At 45.8% G+C, this 21,035-nt stretch overlaps 1 protein-coding gene across 1 annotated transcript in view; it reads right to left on the minus strand.

The window, feature by feature from the left end:
- LOC119954548 (vasoactive intestinal polypeptide receptor-like) overlaps positions 1–21,035 on the minus strand; it is a 284,628-nt gene that overhangs the window by 152,507 nt on the left and 111,086 nt on the right. The window lies entirely within an intron of this gene.

Raw genomic sequence — 21,035 nt, forward strand, 5'->3', positions numbered from 1 at the left:
CTCTGCTAACCTAAGTGTGGTTACTCTGTCTGACTGAACCAGACTAGCTCTTACCCACATGCTGGAGATGTGATACTGTAAATATACCCTGACTCACTCTGTAGATGTTCATCAGTGGAAAGAGATGGAGTGTGAGTGCCTCTTGCCTTTTATAGTGAGATACCACCCCTGAGTGTCCTGCCTGCTCATTGGTCATGTCCTGTTCTCTGTGTTCATTAGCTGCCGGCCTGTATATCATTATCTGCATGTCTGCATATCATGACATCTCCCCTTTTTTTTAATGTTTTGTTGGCAAATGGGAACGTACTTACATGTGGTGGCATAAATTAACATATTTACAAGCGGTGGCATATGTGACGACAGCGGTCTAATGTGAGAAAACAGAACATAGCAAACAATTCAAATGTTCAGAAGTCCAGTCTCTGGGGCTTGTGTCTGACCCTTGCCGACCGCCGGAGAGGTGGTGGTAGGGATGACGGAACCTTGAAAGGCAGGATGGAAGCCTGACTGGTGGCCTCGTAGTTTGAGGTATTAGGAGGTGGCAAAACAACGGACGGAAATGGAGAAGAATGTGTTTACGGGCAGGCAACTTTGCTCAGTGCCCGTCTGTTTCATCGCACAACAGAACCATCAGCCATACGTACAACATACGAGTGGGGCGCAGCCTGTCGATCAATGACAGCTGGAGTAGACCAGCCACCATCTGATATCTTGATCCTGGCAGTTTCTGCCAGGGATACCATGGGCAAATCGGTGGCATGAGCATCATAGCCCTGCTTTTGCTGGTTTCGGAGCTGCTGCACCTTCTGCAGCACTGGAAGGTGATCCAGGTTGGGCAAGTGCATAGCTGGAAGTGTCGGCCGCAGGTCCCTGATCATCAGGAGTTGTGCCGGCGACATGCCAGTGGACAGTGGGGTCGCCCTGTATGCAAGCAGCGCGAGGTAGATGTCAGAAGCAGAATCCGCGGCCTTGCAGATGAGCTGCTTCACAATGTGCACCCCTTTTTCAACCTTCCCATTGGACTGCGGATTGTGTGGGCTGGAAGTGACATGTTTGAAATAGTATGACTTGGTAAACATAGACCACTCATGGCTATTGAAGCACAGGCCATTGTCACTCATGACATTGAGTGGGATACCGTGCCTGGAGAACGTCTCCTTACAGGCCTTGATGACAGTCCGAGATATGAGGTCTGAGAGCTTTACGGCTTCAGGGTAATTGGAGAAATAGTCAATAATCAACACTTAGTCATGACCATTCGCACGAAGAGGTCGATGCCAACCTTGGACCACGGGAAGGTCTCGATTTCATGCTGCTGGAGCGACTCCTTGCTCTGCGCTGGCTGGAAGCATTAACAGGTCGCACAGTTGAGGACCGTGTTCGAGATGTCCTGGCTAATACCGGGCCAGTAGACAGCCTGCCTGGCTCTGCATCTGCACTTCTTGATGCTCAGGTGTCCCTCATGGATTTGGCGGAGCACCAATCTCTGGAGACTGAGTGGAATGACAATCCGGTCCAGCTTGAAGAGGATACCATCACTCACCGTCAGGTCGTCCTTTACATTGTAAAATTGAGGGCACTGCCCTTTTTGCCAGCCATTGGCGAGGTGGTGCATGACACGCTGCAAGAGGGGCTCTTTGGCTGTCTCCTCGCGGATACGAACCACCTTCTCATCAGGCGCGGGGAGGGTGCTAGCACACAGCTGCACCTGTGATTCAATCTGCCGGATGATTTCCAGCGGTTCACTAGGCAAGGTGATGGAGCGGGACAATGCATAAGCGATGATGAGCTCTTTGCCAGGCGGGTACACTAAGTCAAAGTTGTACCTTCTGAGTTTGAGGAGGCTGTGCTGCAACCGAGGCGTCATGTCGTTCAGGTCCTTGTGGATAATGTGGACCAGGGGCCTATGATCCGTCTCGACAGTGAATGTCGGCAGGCCGTAGACATAGTCATGAACCTTGAGAATGCCAGTGAGAAGACCCAGGCATTCCTTCTCTATTTCCGCATACCTTGTTTCGGTGGGCGTCATGGCTCTCGATGCGTAGGCTACCAGTGCCCAGGATGAAGTGTCATCACGTTGAAGCAGCACCACACCGATGCCATCCTGGCTCGCATCTGTCGAGATATTTGTTTCCCTGTCTGGGTCAAAAAATGCCAAGACGGGTGCAGTGGTGAGCTTGGCTTTCAGCTCCAACCACTCTGCCTGATGCACTGCCTTCCACTCAAAGGCAGTGGACTTTTTCAAGTAGGGATGCCCTGTCTGGCTTGACAATTTCAAAACGTAACCGTGCACGGGTACTCCGGTTGGAGGCGAGTAGATGGCAGGATCCCAGTGCCGTGATGGCATTTCCGTTGTAGTCCAGGAGCTGGCAGGCTGCCGGAAGGACCTTGGGGGGTTTCTTGATGTGTTTGAAATCTGCCTGTGAGAGGAAGTTGGCAGAAGCACCTGTGTCCAGCTTAAACTGGATGGAGCAGTGGTTGACCTGCATCACCGCAACACGCCATTCATCCGCAGAATCCACCGCGAAGATGGATTGAATTTGCGATGAGTTGGATGTGCTCGTGCTCGTGCACTGTGCATGTTTCAATCGCGACTGGCAGGGTCATATGCTTTATTTTCAGTAGCTGCTCTCTTAGAGGATCAGCGTGAACTCCAAAAATGATTTGGTCTCTTATCATGGTGTCAGCAATATCACCAAAGTTGCAGGACAGCGCTAGCAGGCGGAGGTTAGTTAAGAACGAGTTGAAATATTCATCTTTACCTTGTAGTCACTGTTTGAACATGTAGCGCTCAAAGATTTTATTGGTGTCCACTATACAGTTACTGTCAAACTTCCAGGGTGGTCTGAAATGTTGTCTTGTTCTGGCTTTCGGTGAAGTGAAAAGAGTTGAAGAGTTTGATGGCTTGATCACCCACTGTTGAGAGGAGAAGCGCAATCTTCCTTGCATCAGACAGATCCATGAGGTCTGAAGCTTCGATGTACAGCAGAAACCTTTGCTTGAATGTCCACCAGTTGGCAATGAGATTGCCAGATGTCCTGAGCTGCTAAGGAGCCTGAATCTTCTCCATAGTACTGGGATACATTCGTTGGTCATCACGGAACGGACTGAGATAAACCATCTAGATTAAGCAGTCTCCTGGTAGCATGATGTGTTACGTACTTTGGGATAACACAGGCTGCAACTGGATGCAGCTTTAACCAAAAGATACCCAGACCTTGATGTTAGTCCAATCTGATTTATTGAACCAGTGGCACAGTTAGCACAGTTCTCTGTGAGTTCGACTCTCTGCGAACCTAAATATGGTTACTCTGTCATACTGAACCAGACAAGCTTTTAGCCACGTGCTGGAGGTGTGATACTGTACATACACCCTGACTCATCAGTAGAAAGAGATGGAGTGAGTGCCTCCTGCCTTTTATAGTGAGATACCACCCCTGAGTGTCCTGCCTGCTCTTTGGTCATGTCCTGTTCTCTGTGTTCATTAGCTGTCTGTCTGTGCCTGTCTGTGTATCATTGTCTGCATGTCTGCATATTATGACACAGAATTTGGTAAAATAGCTCATCACAAGGACAGTTCTCAATGTCTGGATTTGGGCTAAATGATTAACTTGACGGCTGCTGTGTTTAATGAATAGCTGTTTGCACGTTCCTGTCGTTATCAGGTGAGTGCTCTGTTACTGCTGAACATGTGAGACTAAACATCAGGGAAACCCCTTTAGCCTCTGGATTACATTGCTCCCTTGACTTGTCCAGCACAGAACATGATAAAGTAGGTGAGCTGCATAAATACGGAGATGGGAGAAACCTGTTGCTAAGTAGTTAAATGGGAGGCTTTGTCTACACATAGATGCAGAACGGCTTGAATCCCTAAGGCAGCAATTTTCTTGAATGCATTCAAGTCTCTTCTCTGGAACAGTCTGTTCTTGTTACAAGACAGGCAATATTAGATTTAGTGATGAGTAATGAGCTAGAATTAGTCAACAATCTATGAGTAAGTGAACACTTAGCTAACAGTGACATGATTGAATTTGATGTTTGACTGAGAGGGAGATGCGGAGATTAATAGTGGATGAAGCTGATTTCCAAAGACCCAAAAATTCAACACAATAAACTATGGGTAAAATTACAGAAGAATAATTGGAAGTGTTCAAAAGTATAAGTTAAAAAAATGACATACAATAGTATACCATACAAGAGTTCTACTTGTGTAATTAAAGAACCTTGGTCAACACCAGATAAAAGATTTGGATAAAAGTTAACAGAGTGAATTGATATGATGTGAAGAATCGTGGTGGACCCATGGACTGGGAGAGGTATGAGGAAAGACTAAAGTGATATGGTGAAAATGGTACTAATTGCAAAAAGGGAACACAAAAAATAAATGCAAAGGACATCAAGGACAAAAGTTTTTAATTTTTAAAGAGAAAAAGGATCGCTGTAGATTATGTAGCCTCTTTAAGACAGACACAAGTAATACTTGCATATGTAGCTATCAATTAGTCTACCTCATGTAGTTAACTGTTTGCTACTTTACAAGATTACAAGAGTGTTTGAAGGTGGTGGACACTGTTTGATCTGTGTTTGGAGAGTTGGTTTTTGGTGTGTGTATCTGTATGAACTGGTTCTGTGTTTCCTTTGGTTCTTAGAAATATGTTGTCAAAGCCACTTGTGTACTGTGTCCTTTTTGGAAAGATATGAACCCAACAAATTGCTGATGAATACGATTCAAAATAGACATATAACAAATTGTACGGCATAGCAAATTCGAATTCAGTGCCAATCCATCAATATTTTCCACCATTTCCAACATATTATGATGATAACTAGCTCTGAGATTGTTATATTGAACGGTTCGAGTTGTATCTCATTGTGAGGGTGCAGGCGATATTGCAGACAATATGCTGATAGTGAGTTATTCTACTGAATTCAATAGGAGCACATTATTATGGAGTAATGTGAAACTTGATTTTACCAGGCAAACACAGCAGGTGGTAGTACGAAGGCACGTGAAAAAAACAAGTGTCAGTGGCAGCAACAAAAATGTGTTCACCGCAATCACGGGCAGATGGAGTTCATCAGAAATTGTGTCATAGGGCAGCACGGTGGCACAGTGGTTAGCATTGCTGCCTACGGCGCTGAGGACCCGGGTTCAAATCCCGGCCCTGGGTCACTATCCGTGTAGTGTTTGCACGTTCTCCCTGTGTTTGCGTGGGTTTCACCCCCACAACCCAAAGATGTGCAGGGTAGGTGGATTGGCCACGCTAAATTGCCCCTTGATTGGAAAAAATAATTGGGTACACTAAAATAAAATAAAAATAAGAAATTGTGTCATGCAATTAAATAGCAAGTACCAGTGCAAACTGGATGAAAATCTGAGAGATGGTTTCATTTACTGTTGTACAGAGTGAATCCATGTCACTCAGGCATATGGAAAGAATGAATGTGGACCAGGGATTGATGTTTCAAGAGGCAGTTGGCCAGGATTCGCACATGAATTAACAGCATGGGGGGATCAGGGAAGATGCAAACTGGACCAGTGTGGACAGGAGTTGCGCTCAGAGAGGAAGGATCAGACACCATGTTAAATGTCTTACATAAGAACTAGGAGAAGGAGTAGGCCATATGGACACTCGGGCCTGCTCCACCAATCAATGAGGTCATGGCTGATCTTTTCTGGACTCAGCTCCACTTTCCGGCCCGAACACCAGATGTCTTGAATGGAATGTCACAGGGAAATTTGCAGAACAAGGAGAAGAGCAGTGACAACCAAAACAACGCTTTTGATGTGAAAAGTGGGTTGGTTTAAATCAGCTACTTGCAGATGATGCTCAAAAATTGGACACATTGAGAAGAAATTTCTGAAGACCAAACAAAGATTCAGGGGCACAACGGAAACACATAAGTAATCGGAGGCAAAGACAGAACAAAGAAAGACACTGAAGAAATAAAAGATATTCTCAAATTGTGAAGTGTTGCCACTTTTTACAGTTAAAAAAAAGACCGTTGTTACTCATGACAACTTGCGGAATTCCATGACCAGCAAAAATTGACTTGCTATGCAGTATTACACTGCTTGCCATTCTGCTTCACAGTAGCCACTTTTGGACAGTTTGAAACATAGTCTATGATCATTAAATAATCTTTTCCTTGTAGGTGAAAGAGATCAGTAGCTGCTTTCTGCCATGGTGTCATAGGTAAATCAGATAGTTGCTTTGATTCTCTTGTTTTCTAGAAAAGGTGTGTTTGGCATGTGTAATAACAACTGACCATCCTGTCAATATCCTGGTTTATACCTGGCCAGTAAACAGAGTCATGAGCTCTCCATTTACATTTTTCAATCCCAAGATGTCCTCTGTATATCCTCTTTAGTACATCCTTGCAAAGGGACTGCGGTATGACTATAGTGTTCAAACAAAGTACCATTCCATTAATGATACTGAGGCCACACCTGGTACCATGTACTGTTCTTGTTGGATGGCTTGATTTATTAATAAAACACTTGTTGAAGTTTTAAATGATTTATTAACATTAATTATATTTATTAACATTAATATACAAGACAACGGATGAACAACAGCAAAATAATGCACCTGCAAAATCTCTCTTTTACTTACTCCAGCCAGAGTCTGGTCAGCTGACTTTAAATTCACTTATATACTAGTGAAACTCCTAGTGGTCAGTCAGTGAATTACAACACAACCAAGATATCACAGAAGAGATAGAGGACTTTGTGTTTTTTTATAATGGTATAAAGCACCAATCACTCTTAATAGATTGGGTAAACATATTGTGGGTTCATTTATTTATTTAGACGAGATACGTGATAGCTATCAAAAGGTAAAAAACATGAAGACATCAGAGTTCAACTGTGTTCTGTTCACAGGTAAAAGTGAAACTAAAACTGGAATGCATGACACACTTCCCTTCTAGTGATGTCATGCAGCTATCACTTCTGGCATATAACAGTATCTCCCTTTCTTTTTAAACATACTTCTTCCCTCTCCCTTCCAGAGGTATAACTATTTATGATACATGAACATGTTTAGTTCCATGACATAAGTGTATAGAACTGGTAAATCTATGAGTCTCTAAAGTATAGAGGTGATCAGATTTTGTAATGGTAACATTGTCTGGGGGTTTCTTTAACTTCTCACAGTATTAGCACTTGATCGTTCACAATCTGGAATGGATCAGATTTATCCTCGGTTATGCCTCACCATTGCACTTCAAGAGTGTAATGACTAGATAGAATCTTGGTTCTGAACAATTCTTAGGTCACCTCAGCTGGTCACATGGGCCTTCTGTGGGATCCTGGATGTGAACGTATTATCCCAATTGTAAATGTGGCAATTCAGTAGCTGCATTATTATCGAGCACGTTCGCAATCTTTTCTTGTAGTTTCAGAAGTTACTATCGAGTTTCTGAGAGTAGAATGGATAAGAGTAGGTAAATTGGTATGCCAACCATGAGCTCTGCCACTGCTGGAATAGTTGCACTTAAGGTGTCGCTCTCAGATGTAACATTGCAATTTGTAGATTTTGGTCTGTCTTTATTTGAGAATTAAAGATTTGACCGTGAGAGTAATTTGTTCAGCTCAGCCATTAGATATAGGGTAATTGAAGTATGGTGTTCAATGTTTCACTTCTCACACATATTCTGAAATAACTCACCAACACATTGAGGACTATTATCTGTAAAGATCTCAGATAAAATGAAAATAACACAGCGTGCAGGGCAGTTTTGCAGTTGTCAAAGGATAGGGTATTTGGTAAAGTAGCCAACAATGGAGATGAAATCTATGCCATGGATACAAAAGACGTTGGATGCAAATTTGGACTAAAGATGGGGAGAAAATTCATGTGGAATTAATGTTGCTTTGTGCTGACTTGGCAATTACTCTCGACATGCCGCCTAGTTCCTGACATCAACTTTGTCATTGTTCATACCTGGCCATGGACTGTCTCTCTTGCAAATGTTCTCATCCAATCTATGTCAATGTGAGTGATAAAGCTAGTGAAGAATATCAAGTCACAAAGAATCCGGGATAATGACCTGCCTGCTTTAAAAAAAAAGAGTCCCCAGGAGTTGCCAAGCACATCTCAGTACAACCAAAATGGTCTCACGAGTTTGTGGACATGCTGAATTTAATCAGCCCATCCTTCAATGATGGATTTCCACAATCTTTTGTCATTTCTTCTTGTAGCTGATGGCAGTTGTGGTTTTCAAAACGCATGAGATCAATTGATGGACTTGCAGTCTCTTGCAAGTGAAATGTTACAACTCCTTTTGTTGAAACATTCTGGATGCTTCGATGCTAGATCATGAATGGAGTTGATAGGAGTGGTTTCTGAGGCTTATCTGCTGAATGAGGTCTGATTGATTCCATGGATTCTTTACTACTGTGGGGCCATGGCATGCTGGCAGACCTTCAATTGCTGGACCTTTAGTTTCCACGATGTGGAGCATCTGTGACACCCAGGAGGCTTGATTGTATTTGCACTCTAGGACAATGATGTCTGCATATAGAATTAATGAACTATTGTACACTCAAATTTTCACAACAGTAGGTTTTGCCATTACCCTCCACGTCTAGGGATTCATGTATTTTCGAATTTGTATGGGTAGTGTGTTGACACTTGCCCCTGTGTCAATCTTGGTCAAGAATGCACAGTTACTAATATCCTTAGGGCAGAGAATTTGAATCTCGGCAGAGGGGGACAATGTAATGGTATCTATGTTTTCCACGAAATTAACGTTCTGAAAAATGTGTTCATCATTCTTCATCTTGTTGTGCACATTATTATTTTCTGGCTTGTCAGTCACCTCATGTATATTTTTCTGATGGGACATTGCAGGGTCATTGCTGGAAGGTACCTGTTGTATACGGTCTGTTTGGACCAGTGCACGGCTCTTTGTAGCCGTACAGAATTGATGGAAATCTGGACAATTCCTTGGTGCATGCAGCAGTCACACCTTACACATGTTTTGTGGCGGTTTGGGTAAGTGCGCCAACATTCTTGGTTATTCTCAGGACCTGTAAGCTTTGTCAACTTTGTGAGGATCACTTTGGACTTGCATCCATACTGGAGTAGCTTTTGAATGCTGTCTGTTTTGGGCTTGTCGAACAGATCTTCCTACCCTTTGCTTTGGTGGGAGTGGGTGCAATCACCAACTTAACAATTCCGTCTCTGCGTTTGAAAAATCACAGTATGTATGTTTTTCTCTGCATCTGCTGATGGAGTGGTTTATGGATTCTGTAGGGTGTTGTCGAAATGTCATTAACTCTCACTGATGGATATAGAAGTTTAACCTGATTCTGAACCAGTTTTTCAATGTCGTCGAATATCCTTCAGCTCTTCTGTTAATCCTGACATGTCCAGTCTGTGTAGACTTTCATTCCTAATAGTGAGATGAATTTTCATGGCTTGTTTGTGGCTCTCTGGCAGGCACTCACTGGTAGTGCTGGTTAATTTCTATGCTCCAAACTGGGACGATATGAATGTTATTAATAATCTGCTGTCCTCTCTCTCTCTCTGATTTGGATTTGCATCAGCTTATTTTGGGTGGGGACTTAAATTGTGCTCTGAGCGCTGGTCTAGATCAGTCCAAACCCAAATCTCTAAATCCATCAGGAGTGGCCAGAGCTTACGTGTTATTCATAGAATAGTAGGGGGGGGGGGGGGTGCAGGTGCAGGTAGACCCTTTGCACCTTAATTTTTCTCACATGTGCATCAGGTATACTCGCGGATTGATTTTTTGTGGTGGACAGGTCTCCACTCCTTCTGTGGTGCCGGCTGAGTACTCAGCGATTGTCATTTTGGACCATGGTTCGCACTTTGTTGATTTGGCACAAGGGTCAGGTCTCCCCCAACGTCTGCCATGGAGATTGGACACGGCATTACTAATAATGATAATCTTTATTGACACAAGTAGGCTTACATTAACACTGCAGTGAAGTTACTGTGAAAAGCCCCTAGTCGCCACATTCCAGCGCCTGTTGAGGTACACTGAGGGAGAAATCAGAATGACCAAATTATCTAACAGCACATCTTTTGGGACTTGTGGGAGGAAACCGGACCACCCGGAGGAAACCCACGCAGACACGGGGAGAACACAGACAGTGACCCAAGCCAGGAGTCGAACCTGGGATCCTGGAGCTGTGAAGCAACAGTGCGCACTGTGCTACTGTGCTGCCCTATTAGCAGACAACACATTTTGTGAATGCATGTCCACTGTCATTGGGAATATATAAGATTGAATAAAAGTGAGTCAATATCACCTTTTATGCTGTGGGAAGCCCTTAAGGTGATCCTCAGGGAGGAGAGTATCTAAAAGTGCACAAGGCGAACACAGCGAGGTTGGAGCAGCCAAGACAGGTGGGCTCCATTCCTGAGGTGGAGCACCAGTACTCACTTACCCCAACCAACTTGTTGGTAAGTAGAAAAAAGCTGCAGACCCAATTCAAGTTATTGTCAACTGACAGGGCGACGGGCCAGTAGCAATGCTCAAAGGGTATGTTTTATGAATACAGAGAGAAGGCCAATCACCTCTTAGCTCACCAGCTGAAATGACAGGCAGCTTCCTGGGAGATCGTACAGGTACGTAACACAAGTGGGAGCCTGGTTTCTGCCCCTCTCAGGTCAATGCGGCTTTTGAATCATTCTATCGGGATCCCTATGCATCAGAGCCTTGGGCTGAGGAATCGGTCATGGCTGACGTGGACAGCTTATCCATCCCAGCTGTGGAGTGGGAGAGGAGTGAGGAGTTGGAATCTCCATTGGGCCCAGAAGGAATTGCGAAATGCATTGGGTTAATGCAGACTGGGAAAGCCCGTGACCCTGGTGGTTTCCCCATTGCATTTTATAAGATGTTTGCGGAGCAGTTGGTACCTTTAATTCTGGATATGTTTAATGATTCCTTATCCTGGGGTTCATTGCCCTCTACCCTCACACAGGCCTCTACCTTCTTGGTTCTGAAGAAAGATAAAGATAAAGGCTGCAGTGCTAACTAATAACTATCAGAAAAGAACAGGCTGGGTTTCCTTTCTCAAGAAAAGGGAAGGCATGATAGAGTCTTGCAAATTATGAATTAACTTCATCTAGAGTTGGTGTACAGAAAGTGGGCGCGATTCTCCGCCCCCCACGATGGGTCGGAGAATAGCGGGAGGGCCTTCCCGACATTTTTCTTTATCTTTGAGCATATGAGAGTACCTTTAAAACATGGGATTATGATAAATAGGTGTTTATATAAATATCTGCAGTGAGAGTACCTTTTAGATATGGGGTGTTTATTACTGCAGTGATGTCAGAGAGTGGGTGGAGCTGGGCTGTCTGTCAACTTTTTACTTTTGTTTTCGAGCAGGCTGCAGGGTGTGTTTTAGTTTTGTTTTCAGCGTTGGAGCTGAGGCCAGTCCAAGCAGGTGTCCTGCTGTTCTCTCTGCCATCAAAAGACTATCTCTTGATCATTTGGTGAATTCAGAATTATAAATGTTCTCAGTAGTGAATGTAAACCTAATGTGCTTCTGATAAAAGGTGTTTCTTTTGTATGGGTGTTAAAAGGAAAGCTAAAGGATTACTATGGACGAGATAATGAAGCTGATCAAGAGTTTTGACTTCTTTTCGGAATAGAAGTTTAAGTGGATAAGAGTGAATGCTTCCTGGTCAAGCCCCCGGGGAGGCGAGCCCCCCTGGGGACGCTGCATTGTTGCCTTGCAAAGACTAGCTTTCATTATCTGGGGGCTCAGATGGCCCACAATTGAGCCTCATTTCATGAATTAAATATATTTTACAAATTTTTTAGAGTACCTTATTCATTTTTTCCAATTTAGCGTGGCCAATCCACCTAGCTTGCACATTTTTTGGTTGTGGGGACAAAACCCACACAAACACAGGGAGAATGTGCAAACTCCACATGGACAGTGACCCAGAGCTGGGATTGAACCTGGGACCTCAGCGCCGTGAGGCCGCAGTGCTAAAGCACTGCACCACTGTGCTGCCTTTCATGCATCAAATAACACTAGACTGGTTGATGGTGTCAAATCAGACTCAGAGAGATGGGACAACCTCCCCCTGTCCTTGGCGGGCAGGGTTCATTCTATTGAAATGAACGTTCTTTCAAGATTTTTATTTCTTTTTCAATGTCTACCCAAGTCCTTTATGTCAAAGTCAACAAGCTAATGTCCTCCTCTATTTAGACCGGTAGGACTCCAAGGATCAATGGGGCTTTGCTCCAAAGGGATAGGCAGTCTGGGGGCTTGGCATACAAACACCATGCACTCACCCAAGGCTGCAGTGCTAACTAATAACTATCAGAAAAGAACAGGCTGGGTTTCCTTTCTCAAGAAAAGGGAAGGCATGATAGAGTCTTGCAAATTATGAATGAACTTCATCTAGAGTTGGTGTACAGAAAGTGGGCGCGATTCTCCGCCCCCCACAATGGGTCGGAGAATAGCGGGAGGGCCTTCCCGACATTTTTCCCGACCTCCCGCTATTCTCCCCCACCCCATGGCCGCCCCACGACATGAATCGCTGCTCGCCGTTTTTTTACGGCGAGCAGCGATTCTCCCCTAGCCAATGGGCCGATTTCCCAGGCCTTTACGGCCGTTTTCACGAACTCCAACACACCTGCTATCACAGTTCGTGAAAACGGCCGAAAAGTGCCGTTCTGGAGAACCATGCCACTGATTGGCATGGCAGCGGGTCTGAACCCCGCGCACTCTTTGTTCCTCTGCCACCCCGCTGGATCAGAACGCGGGGCGGCTGAGGGGCATAACGGCCCGCGCATGCGCGGGTTTCACACATATGCGTGATGACGTCATCCGCGCATGCGCGGTTGACGTCATTGTTTGCGTCAGCCGCCGTTAACCTTGGCGCGCGGGCTTAGCGAAGTGCGCTAAGCCTGCGATGCCGAGGTTCACGGGGCCCCGCTGCTAGCCCAGACCGGGGAGCAGAATCGGGTCCCGGGAGGGGGCGCGGAGGCTGCCGTGAAACACGGCCAGTTTCACGGCAGCCTTCACGACTCTCCGCATTTGCGGAGAATCGCGCCCAATATTTTTGCTTGTGGGCGAATTCAAAACCAGGGGGCATAAATATAAGATAGCCCAGGGTCTTTTTACTTTAGTAGGAATTACCGATCTGTTGGATGGATACAAAGCACGAAACTGGGCTAATCAGAACACGGCTTTGGGGAATGCCCTGGACCCATTGGCAGATTCTTATCAGCGTCCTATATGTCGGTCTGAGTTGTGTTAAACCCATTCCAGCTCTTCTTACTGCTATGGTCTTTTTGCGAGACACACTGATTTCAGCTGGTTTCTAGATTAGATACTGAACAGTTCCACCACAAAGTACTCTGAGCAAATATTTCAACCCATGTTGTGCTACAGTTTTAATTAAAAGCAACATCCTTCAGCAAAGTTAACACAGCGGTTCGACTTGTACTAGTGCCTGCATCACCGGGGACCCCAGTTTTTCAGCGTCTGGAAAGCACATTCCTTCACATGCTAGGGTGGCATGGTAGCACAGTGGTTAGCACTGTTGCTTCTCAGCTCCAGGGTCCCAGCTTCAATTTCCAGTTTGGGTCACTGTGTGGGGTCTTCACGTTCTCCCTGTGTCTGCGTGTGTTTCCTCCGGGTTCTCCGGTTTCCTCCCACAAGTCCCGAAAGACGTGCCATTAGGTAATTTGGACATTCTGAATTCTCCCTCTTTGTACCCGAACAGGTGCCAGAATGAGGCAACTAGGGGCTTTTCACAGTAACTTCATTGCAGTGTTAATGAAAGCCTACTTGTGACAATAAAGATTAATAAAGATGGTATGGTACAGCATAGACGACAACGACATCTGCAGACAGATATTACATCCAAAGCAAAAGCTTTGACAAAGTGTCATCCAGACTTGAAGCGTTAACTCCCCTCTCTCTCCACAGAGGCTTTTAAAACGGCTGAGATTGTCCAGTATTTTCTGTTTTTGTTTCAGATTCCAGTATCTGCAGTAATTTGCTTTTATCCTAGCGTATTGAAATCCTCAAATCCTCATTTAAATATGCAGGATCTGTTCCAAACCGGATCCTCCCGGCTCCTGCAATTCTCTCACCCGCTGGCACAGCACGAAGCCGGAGCTAATCACTGTTGGTAACCATGATAACCATGCCAGGGGAGGGTGGGGGGGGGAGGGGAGGGGGGACGAGGCTCAGAGGCTGCTGGCTGGTTGTGGACAGGGCAGGGCAGTGTCCTGGAACTGCCTCGTGGCACTATGGCAATGACAGGTTTGCACTACCAGGGCATTTGCGACCACATAGCAAGTGCCGCTAACATTGGGGAGTGGCACAATGATAGGTGATTGGGTTGGTGGCTGATGGTGCCAGCGAGAACTATGGGCGGGTGGGGAGGTGGTCTTGCTGGTGAGAAGGGCCGGGGCTGACAGAGCGTTAGTCGGAGATCAGGAGTGTGAGTGGATTGCTATATGGATCGCGCTGAACCGCTCAGCGGGATTCACCTCATTTCCTGCCGGAGATCACACTTAAGAAAATACTTGGGAGAATGGCGGCCACTGTGTTCAGCCGGAGGTCAGTTTGAGGGGGGACACTGATGTCTTTTACTGTCACTACATGCGATGTGTACTGCTTAGATGTCATTAGGCAGTCTTGTAGAAATCACCAAGACGTCTTTATTAACATTACAGAACTATGTGCATATTTACAGTAGAGCAGGTCCTTGCAAGTTGCGACCAAGCACTACACCCAAGCTCTGGGTCAGGTGTCTTGGCCGGTACTGTACTCCGTCCCAGTTAAACCCTGACTGGATTCTTCTATTACACCTCCCCAAAGTCTTTAGCCCCTGAATGTAGACTGTCAATAGTTACTGACAGTTTGATTCTTGCTCTGTCGTACGGTTGCAACTGTAACTACTGAACTCTGAACTACTTCATGATTAACAGATCAATATTGGATTGGATTTGTTTATTGTCACGTGTACCAAGGTACAGTGAAAAGTATTTTTTTACGAGCAACTCAAACAGATCATTTAGTACATGAAACGCAAAAGAAAAGAAAATACATAATAGAGCAACACAAGGTACACAATGTAAATACATAGACACTAGCGTCGGGTGAAGCATACAGGGGTGTAGCATTAATCAGGTCAGTCCATAAGAGAGTCTTTTAGTAGTCTGATAACAGCTGGGAAGAAGCTGTTTTTTAATCTGTTTATGCGTGTTCTCAGACTTTTGTATCTCCTGCCCGATGGAAGAAGTTGGAAGAGTGAGTAAGCCGGGTGGAAGGGGTCTTTGATTATGCTTCCCGCTTTCCCAAGGCGGCAGGAGGTGTAGATAGAGTCAATAGATGGGAGGCAGGTTTGTGTGATGGACTGGGCTGTGTTCACGAGTCTCTGAAGTTTCTTGCGGACTTGGGCTGAGCCGTTGCCAAACCAGGCTGTGATGCAGCCTGATAGGATGCTGTCCATAGTGCATCTGTAAAAGTTGGGAAGGGTTAATGTGGACATGCCGGATTTCTTTAGTTTCCTGAGGAAGTATAGGTGCTATTGTGCTTTCTTAGTTGTAGCGTCGACGTGGGTGGACCAGAACAGATCTTTGGTCATGTGCACAGCTAGGAATTTGAAGCTGTCAACCATCTCCACCTCAGCACCATTGATGCAGACAGGGATGTGCACAGTACTTTGATTCCTGAGGTCAATGACCAGCTATTACAACATTAATAGCATGCATTAACAGAGTTCATACTACTCCATCTCATCCCTTTAAGTCTTTGAACTCTTTGAGGTGGTCTGGAGGTCTTGTCCCCCAGCCATGTCTTATTGCTGCCTGGTCAGGGGAACGGTAGGATCTCGGGCTGATCATCTTGGTGATGTAACCGGAGAAGTGCAGGCATGGCTTCATGCATGTTTTCCATTGGTGAGTGTTACACCACGCTATGGTAGTAGTGTGTTACCATGAGTGGTGGTCATTTCTTTCATGGAGGATGGGAATGGTATCCATCCAGCATCTGGAATCCATCATTCAGGGGGTGTCGCCCTGTGGAGGGAGGACGATTGTAGAAGCATCTCACATTTGCTGAGGAGCGTTTGCACGGGCTTCGATATGGTTCCAGTTGACTCTGTAGTTTCATCACATTGGCAGGTACTTGCTGGGACTGTGTCTATGTCGTCATCTCAACCAACTGTACCAAGGTTGCTGGTGGAGGTCCAACAATGGCCTCGCAGCTTTTATAACCTGACTAACTCGGCAGCCTTGTTGAGAGTGAGTTTGGAAAGAGGTCAGCTCTGGCGTCGCCGTCACAGGGTGTTTTGTTGTAACCTCCTGCATTGTGGGATGGTTTGGCCCTTGATTCAGTTCAGGGACCTGCTCAGGAGGTGGACTGACCTGCTTTGTGAACAGGAAAGACAGGTTATAAATAAAGTCAACATTGGCTGCTGGTTTGTCATTGGGCTTTTGAGAGGGTGAATTTTCTAATTGTATGGGGACTATAGTTGTTTTCTCATCTCCTGCCCATTGAAGCAGGATGAGAGCTCCTCAGATGAGAGAAAAGGACTGATTTCACACATCTGCATGACCTCTGTTTGTCACCATATTTTAATGGCTCTTAGATCATTGAAATGACCAGGAGTTGGACTCCCTGTATCTTGGAGCTGGGTGACCATGATTCAGACTCAACAGCCTTTGCGCCATGCTTCTTTGTCTGATAAGGTGGTCACGCTGATGCTAGAGCAGAATTTGAAATTGGTTAAATGTCTTTACGGTGATGTCTGCATTCCAGAAGTAGACGCCGCATTGCTTGTTGCTCAGGAAAAGGGCTGTCTGGTTTCAGGTTGGTGGCCTCGAATTAGTGGCTGGCTCCCTGATTGCCTGCACACTGCAGAGGGCTCAACTGGCATAACCCGCTGAGGTGCCACCGTTTGAGAGAGTGGAAGTATTAATCAGCACTGGCTGGACATTGATCCTTCCAGTGTTGGCACAATTATTCAGCAGGCAGGTTTGCTCAATCTGGCTTGATGATCTCTGTGCTTCTGTGGCCAGATGTGTGGGCAGCACGGTAGCATGGTGGTTAGCATAAATGCTTCACAGCTCCAGGGTCCCAGGTTCGATTCCCGGCTGGGTCACTGTCTGTGCGGAGTCTGCACATCCTCCCCGTGTGTGCGTGGGTTTCGTCCGGGTGCTCCGGTTTCCTCCCACAGTCCAAAGATGTGCGGGTTAGGTGGATTGGCCATGCTAAAGTGCCCGTAGTGTCCTAAAAAAAGTAAGGTTAAGGAGGGGGTTGTTGGGTTATGGGTATAGGGTGGATACGTGGGTTTGAGTAGGGTGATCATTGCTCGGCACAACATCGAGGGCCGAAGGGCCTGTTCTGTGCTGTACTGTTCTATGTTCTATGTGGTGGACCGAGGTGTGTCTTCTGCCCCAAGCAGTTCGCTCATCCCTAAAAATGGTCCAACATTTTGACCTCGCAGCTCAGTCAACCTGACTGACCCAACAGCTTTGTTAAGAGTGAGCTTGGAAAAGGTCAGAGAGTGAATCGTGTGTGACACCCACCACGGTTCAATCTTGGATGGATTCGACTTTCAGATCTCTATATTCACATTCTTTGACCATTGATCATTGATAAAGGGATCAACAGCCTCCTCAGGCTGCTGGACTCTCCCGCAAAATATTTGGCTTGTCCCAAGATTCTGTTGGATCACGGGTTGAAAAAGAGGTCAAGTTTCAAACTTAATCAGATGATTTATCTATGGCTTGTCTGGCAATGATATCATCTGCAATTGGCCCAACTGAATAAAGTAACGTGCTAACTTGTTCTGCTTTTGACTTTTTATTTAATTCTGCAGCTGTGCTATGCCTAAGGAACCTTTTTCTCCAATAACTCCAATTACAAGATTGGTCTGGGTCATATGTAAGGCACATTGGAGCACTGTTTTCCAAAGAATTGTGATTCATGCATGAAAATCGTTAAAGTGCGGTTGTCCCGGTTGGAGGAGTTCAAAAAGGTGCCGCCGATATTACCATGGAGAAGATTTTTTGAGAGCTTTGAACTTTTGGCACGACTTTTAAAATTGCAAAGGTGGCCCAGGAGGAAGAAGCGGTGAAATGGCCAGCAACTGAGAGTCAGCTGAATGGCGCTGGCCAAAAATTGGCTGAGGCACTCGGCCTTTCATTTCATCAGTGGCTTCTGGGCGTTAGATGTTTTGTTATTGTGCTCCGGACTGGGAGGCCCCTCGGAGGGACCGGCGAGACAGAATATGGGGTATTTTTCAGAGCAGCGGTTCATTGCTCATGTCATAGAACATTACAGCGCAGAACAGGCCCTTCAACCCTCGATGTTGCGCCGACCTGTGAAACCACTCTAAAGCCCATCTACACTATTCCCTTATCATCCATATGTCTAATCAAATACCATTTGAATGCCCTTAGTGTTGGCGAGTCCACTACTGTTTCAGGCAGGGCATTCTACGCCCTTACTACTCTCTGAGTAAAGAACCTACCTCTGACATCTGTCCTATATCTATCTCCCCTCAATTTAAAGCTATGTCCCCTCATGCTAGACATCACCATCCGAGGAAAAAGGCTCTCACTGTCCACCCTATCTAATCCTCTGATCATCTTGTATGCCTCAATTAAGTCACCTCTTAACCTTCTTCTCTCTAACGAAAACAGCCTCAAGTCCCCCAGCCGTCCCTCATAAGATCTTCCCTCCATACCAGGCAACATTCTGGTAAATCTCCTCTGCACCCTTTCCAATGCTTCCACATCCTTTCTATAATGCGCCAACCAGAATTGCACACAATACTCCAAATGCGGCCGCACCAGAGTTTTGTACACCTGCAACATGACCTCATGGCTCCAAAACTCAATCCCTCTACCAATAAAAGCTAACACACCATACGCCTTCTTAACAACCCTCTCAACCTGGGTGGCAACTTTCAGGGATCTATGTACATGGACACCAAGATCTCTGCTCATCCATACTACCAAGAATCTTACCATTAGCCCAGTACTCTGTCTTCCTGTTATTCCTTCCTCTGCCAGGGAGTGGGGAGCAACGCAAAATGCTGTAGATACCAGCGGCACCAGGCCAATGGTGAACCACCTCACTGCCGGCAAACACAATGCGGGGTGGGGGCTGGAAAATCTCACCCCTTTCCTTGATTTCCTCAGTCCTTTTATGGAAGATGTAGGTTATGATATCCAGCTGCCACCACATTTTTGTTGGGTTGTCACGACCTGTGGTGTGTGTGCTTAGATGCCATGAAGTACTCTTGTAGAAGTTACCAAGAAGTCTTTATTAACATTACTAATCTATGTACATATTTACAGTCGAGGTATAGAGAGTCCCAGGCTAATCCTTAATACACCAGATCATTCCACTTCAGTTATATCACTTTACTAGTATCTGAGGCTGGTTGAGTACAGGGGGCTAAACAGCTGGCTTGTAATGCAGAACAACGCCAGCAGCGCGGGTTCAATTCCTGTACCGGCCACCCCGAACAGGCGGCGGAATGTGGCGACTAGGGACTTTTCACAGTAACTTAATTGAAGCCTACTTGTGACAATAAGTGATTATTATTATTAGTAGTAATCCAGAGGCCCAGGCTAATCCTCTGGGGGACACAGGTTCAAATCCCCCATGACAACTGGTGGAAATTGAATTTAATTAATAAATCATAGAATCTCTACAGTGCAGAAGGAGGCCATTCAGCTCATCGAAACTGCACCGACCCTCTGATGGGAGCAGCCCGTAACCCAGTAACCCCACTTAACCTTTCGGGCACTCAGGGCAATATAGCATAGACAATCCACCTAACCTGCAGAACCTTGGACAGTGGGAGGAACCCAGATTGGGTCTCTGGTGCTGTCAGGCAGCTGTGCTAACCAGGGTGCCACAGTGCCCCTGGAATTAAAAGCTAGCCTGAGTAATGGTGACCATCAAACCTTTGTCAATTGTTGTAAAAACCTATCTGGTTCGCTAAAGTCTTTTAGGGAAGGGAATCTGCTGTCTGACCTGGTCAGGCCTACATGTAACTCCAGACACACAACAATCTGGTTGACTCTGAACTGTCCTTTGACTGAGCAAGCCACTCTGTTCAAGGGCAATTTGAGACGGGCACCCAATTCTGACCCTGCCGATGACACCCATGTGAAAGAAGAAAAAAATAGTCTCCACTCAATGTCCTTTAACAGGAAGCAGGAAGAGGCCCGTTAGACTGCCTTGTTGCTGCCAACTGTATACAGTCCTCTCCCGGTCACTTCCATGATTTGCCACTAATACCTACTGTTAACGAAGTGAGAAACAAAACAAAAAGGTGTGTTTAAGTTCATTTATTGGTTTAAAAACCTTTCGGTTTTACACCGACCTGTGAATGTGTAATTCAGCCCATGCTCAATTGAGAACACTCTTGGCCATCACTTTTGTTTGGATGTAATTATTTCCACGAGTCCTGTGATGTATACCTTTGTTCGATGAAAGTATTAAGTACCTATTTTGTCAATTTAATAACAGGTGTAGGTGGGTAGCGCAGAGGGGTCAGGTTGGGTAGCTTTATCTATGAGCACAGGGCATTAGGTTTCCATGGTATCTGTAATAACACCGATTTTTCTTCATCGGAGCGTGAGACCTCTGGGGCAGAATATGTTAACAGCAGGAACTGTGTAACATATTGTTAAATCGGTTTTTAGTGCTGTTCGGGGTTTGTGCTGAAGCAATCTGTCTCTCGCCCGCTGTTAGCAGAACTATAAGTAACAAGAGCAGACACTGTACTGAGGGGGTCAAAGGTTATGCCAAACCAGGCAGGTACCATAGAATCCCCATAGTGCAGAAGGAGGACTTTCGGCCCATCAAGTCTGCACCATCCTCTGAGAGAGCGCCCAACCTAGATCCACCCATCCTATGCAACCCCACCCAACCCACACATCTTTGGACTGTGGGGGGAAACTGGAGCATTCGGAGGAAACCTACGCAGACACGGGGATAACATGCAAACTCCACACAGACACCCAAGGCCGGAATTGAACCCAGTCCCTGGCGCTGTGGT

The sequence above is a fragment of the Scyliorhinus canicula genome, chromosome 19 (genome assembly GCF_902713615.1).
Source record: "Scyliorhinus canicula chromosome 19, sScyCan1.1, whole genome shotgun sequence".
Taxonomy (NCBI): domain Eukaryota; kingdom Metazoa; phylum Chordata; class Chondrichthyes; order Carcharhiniformes; family Scyliorhinidae; genus Scyliorhinus; species Scyliorhinus canicula.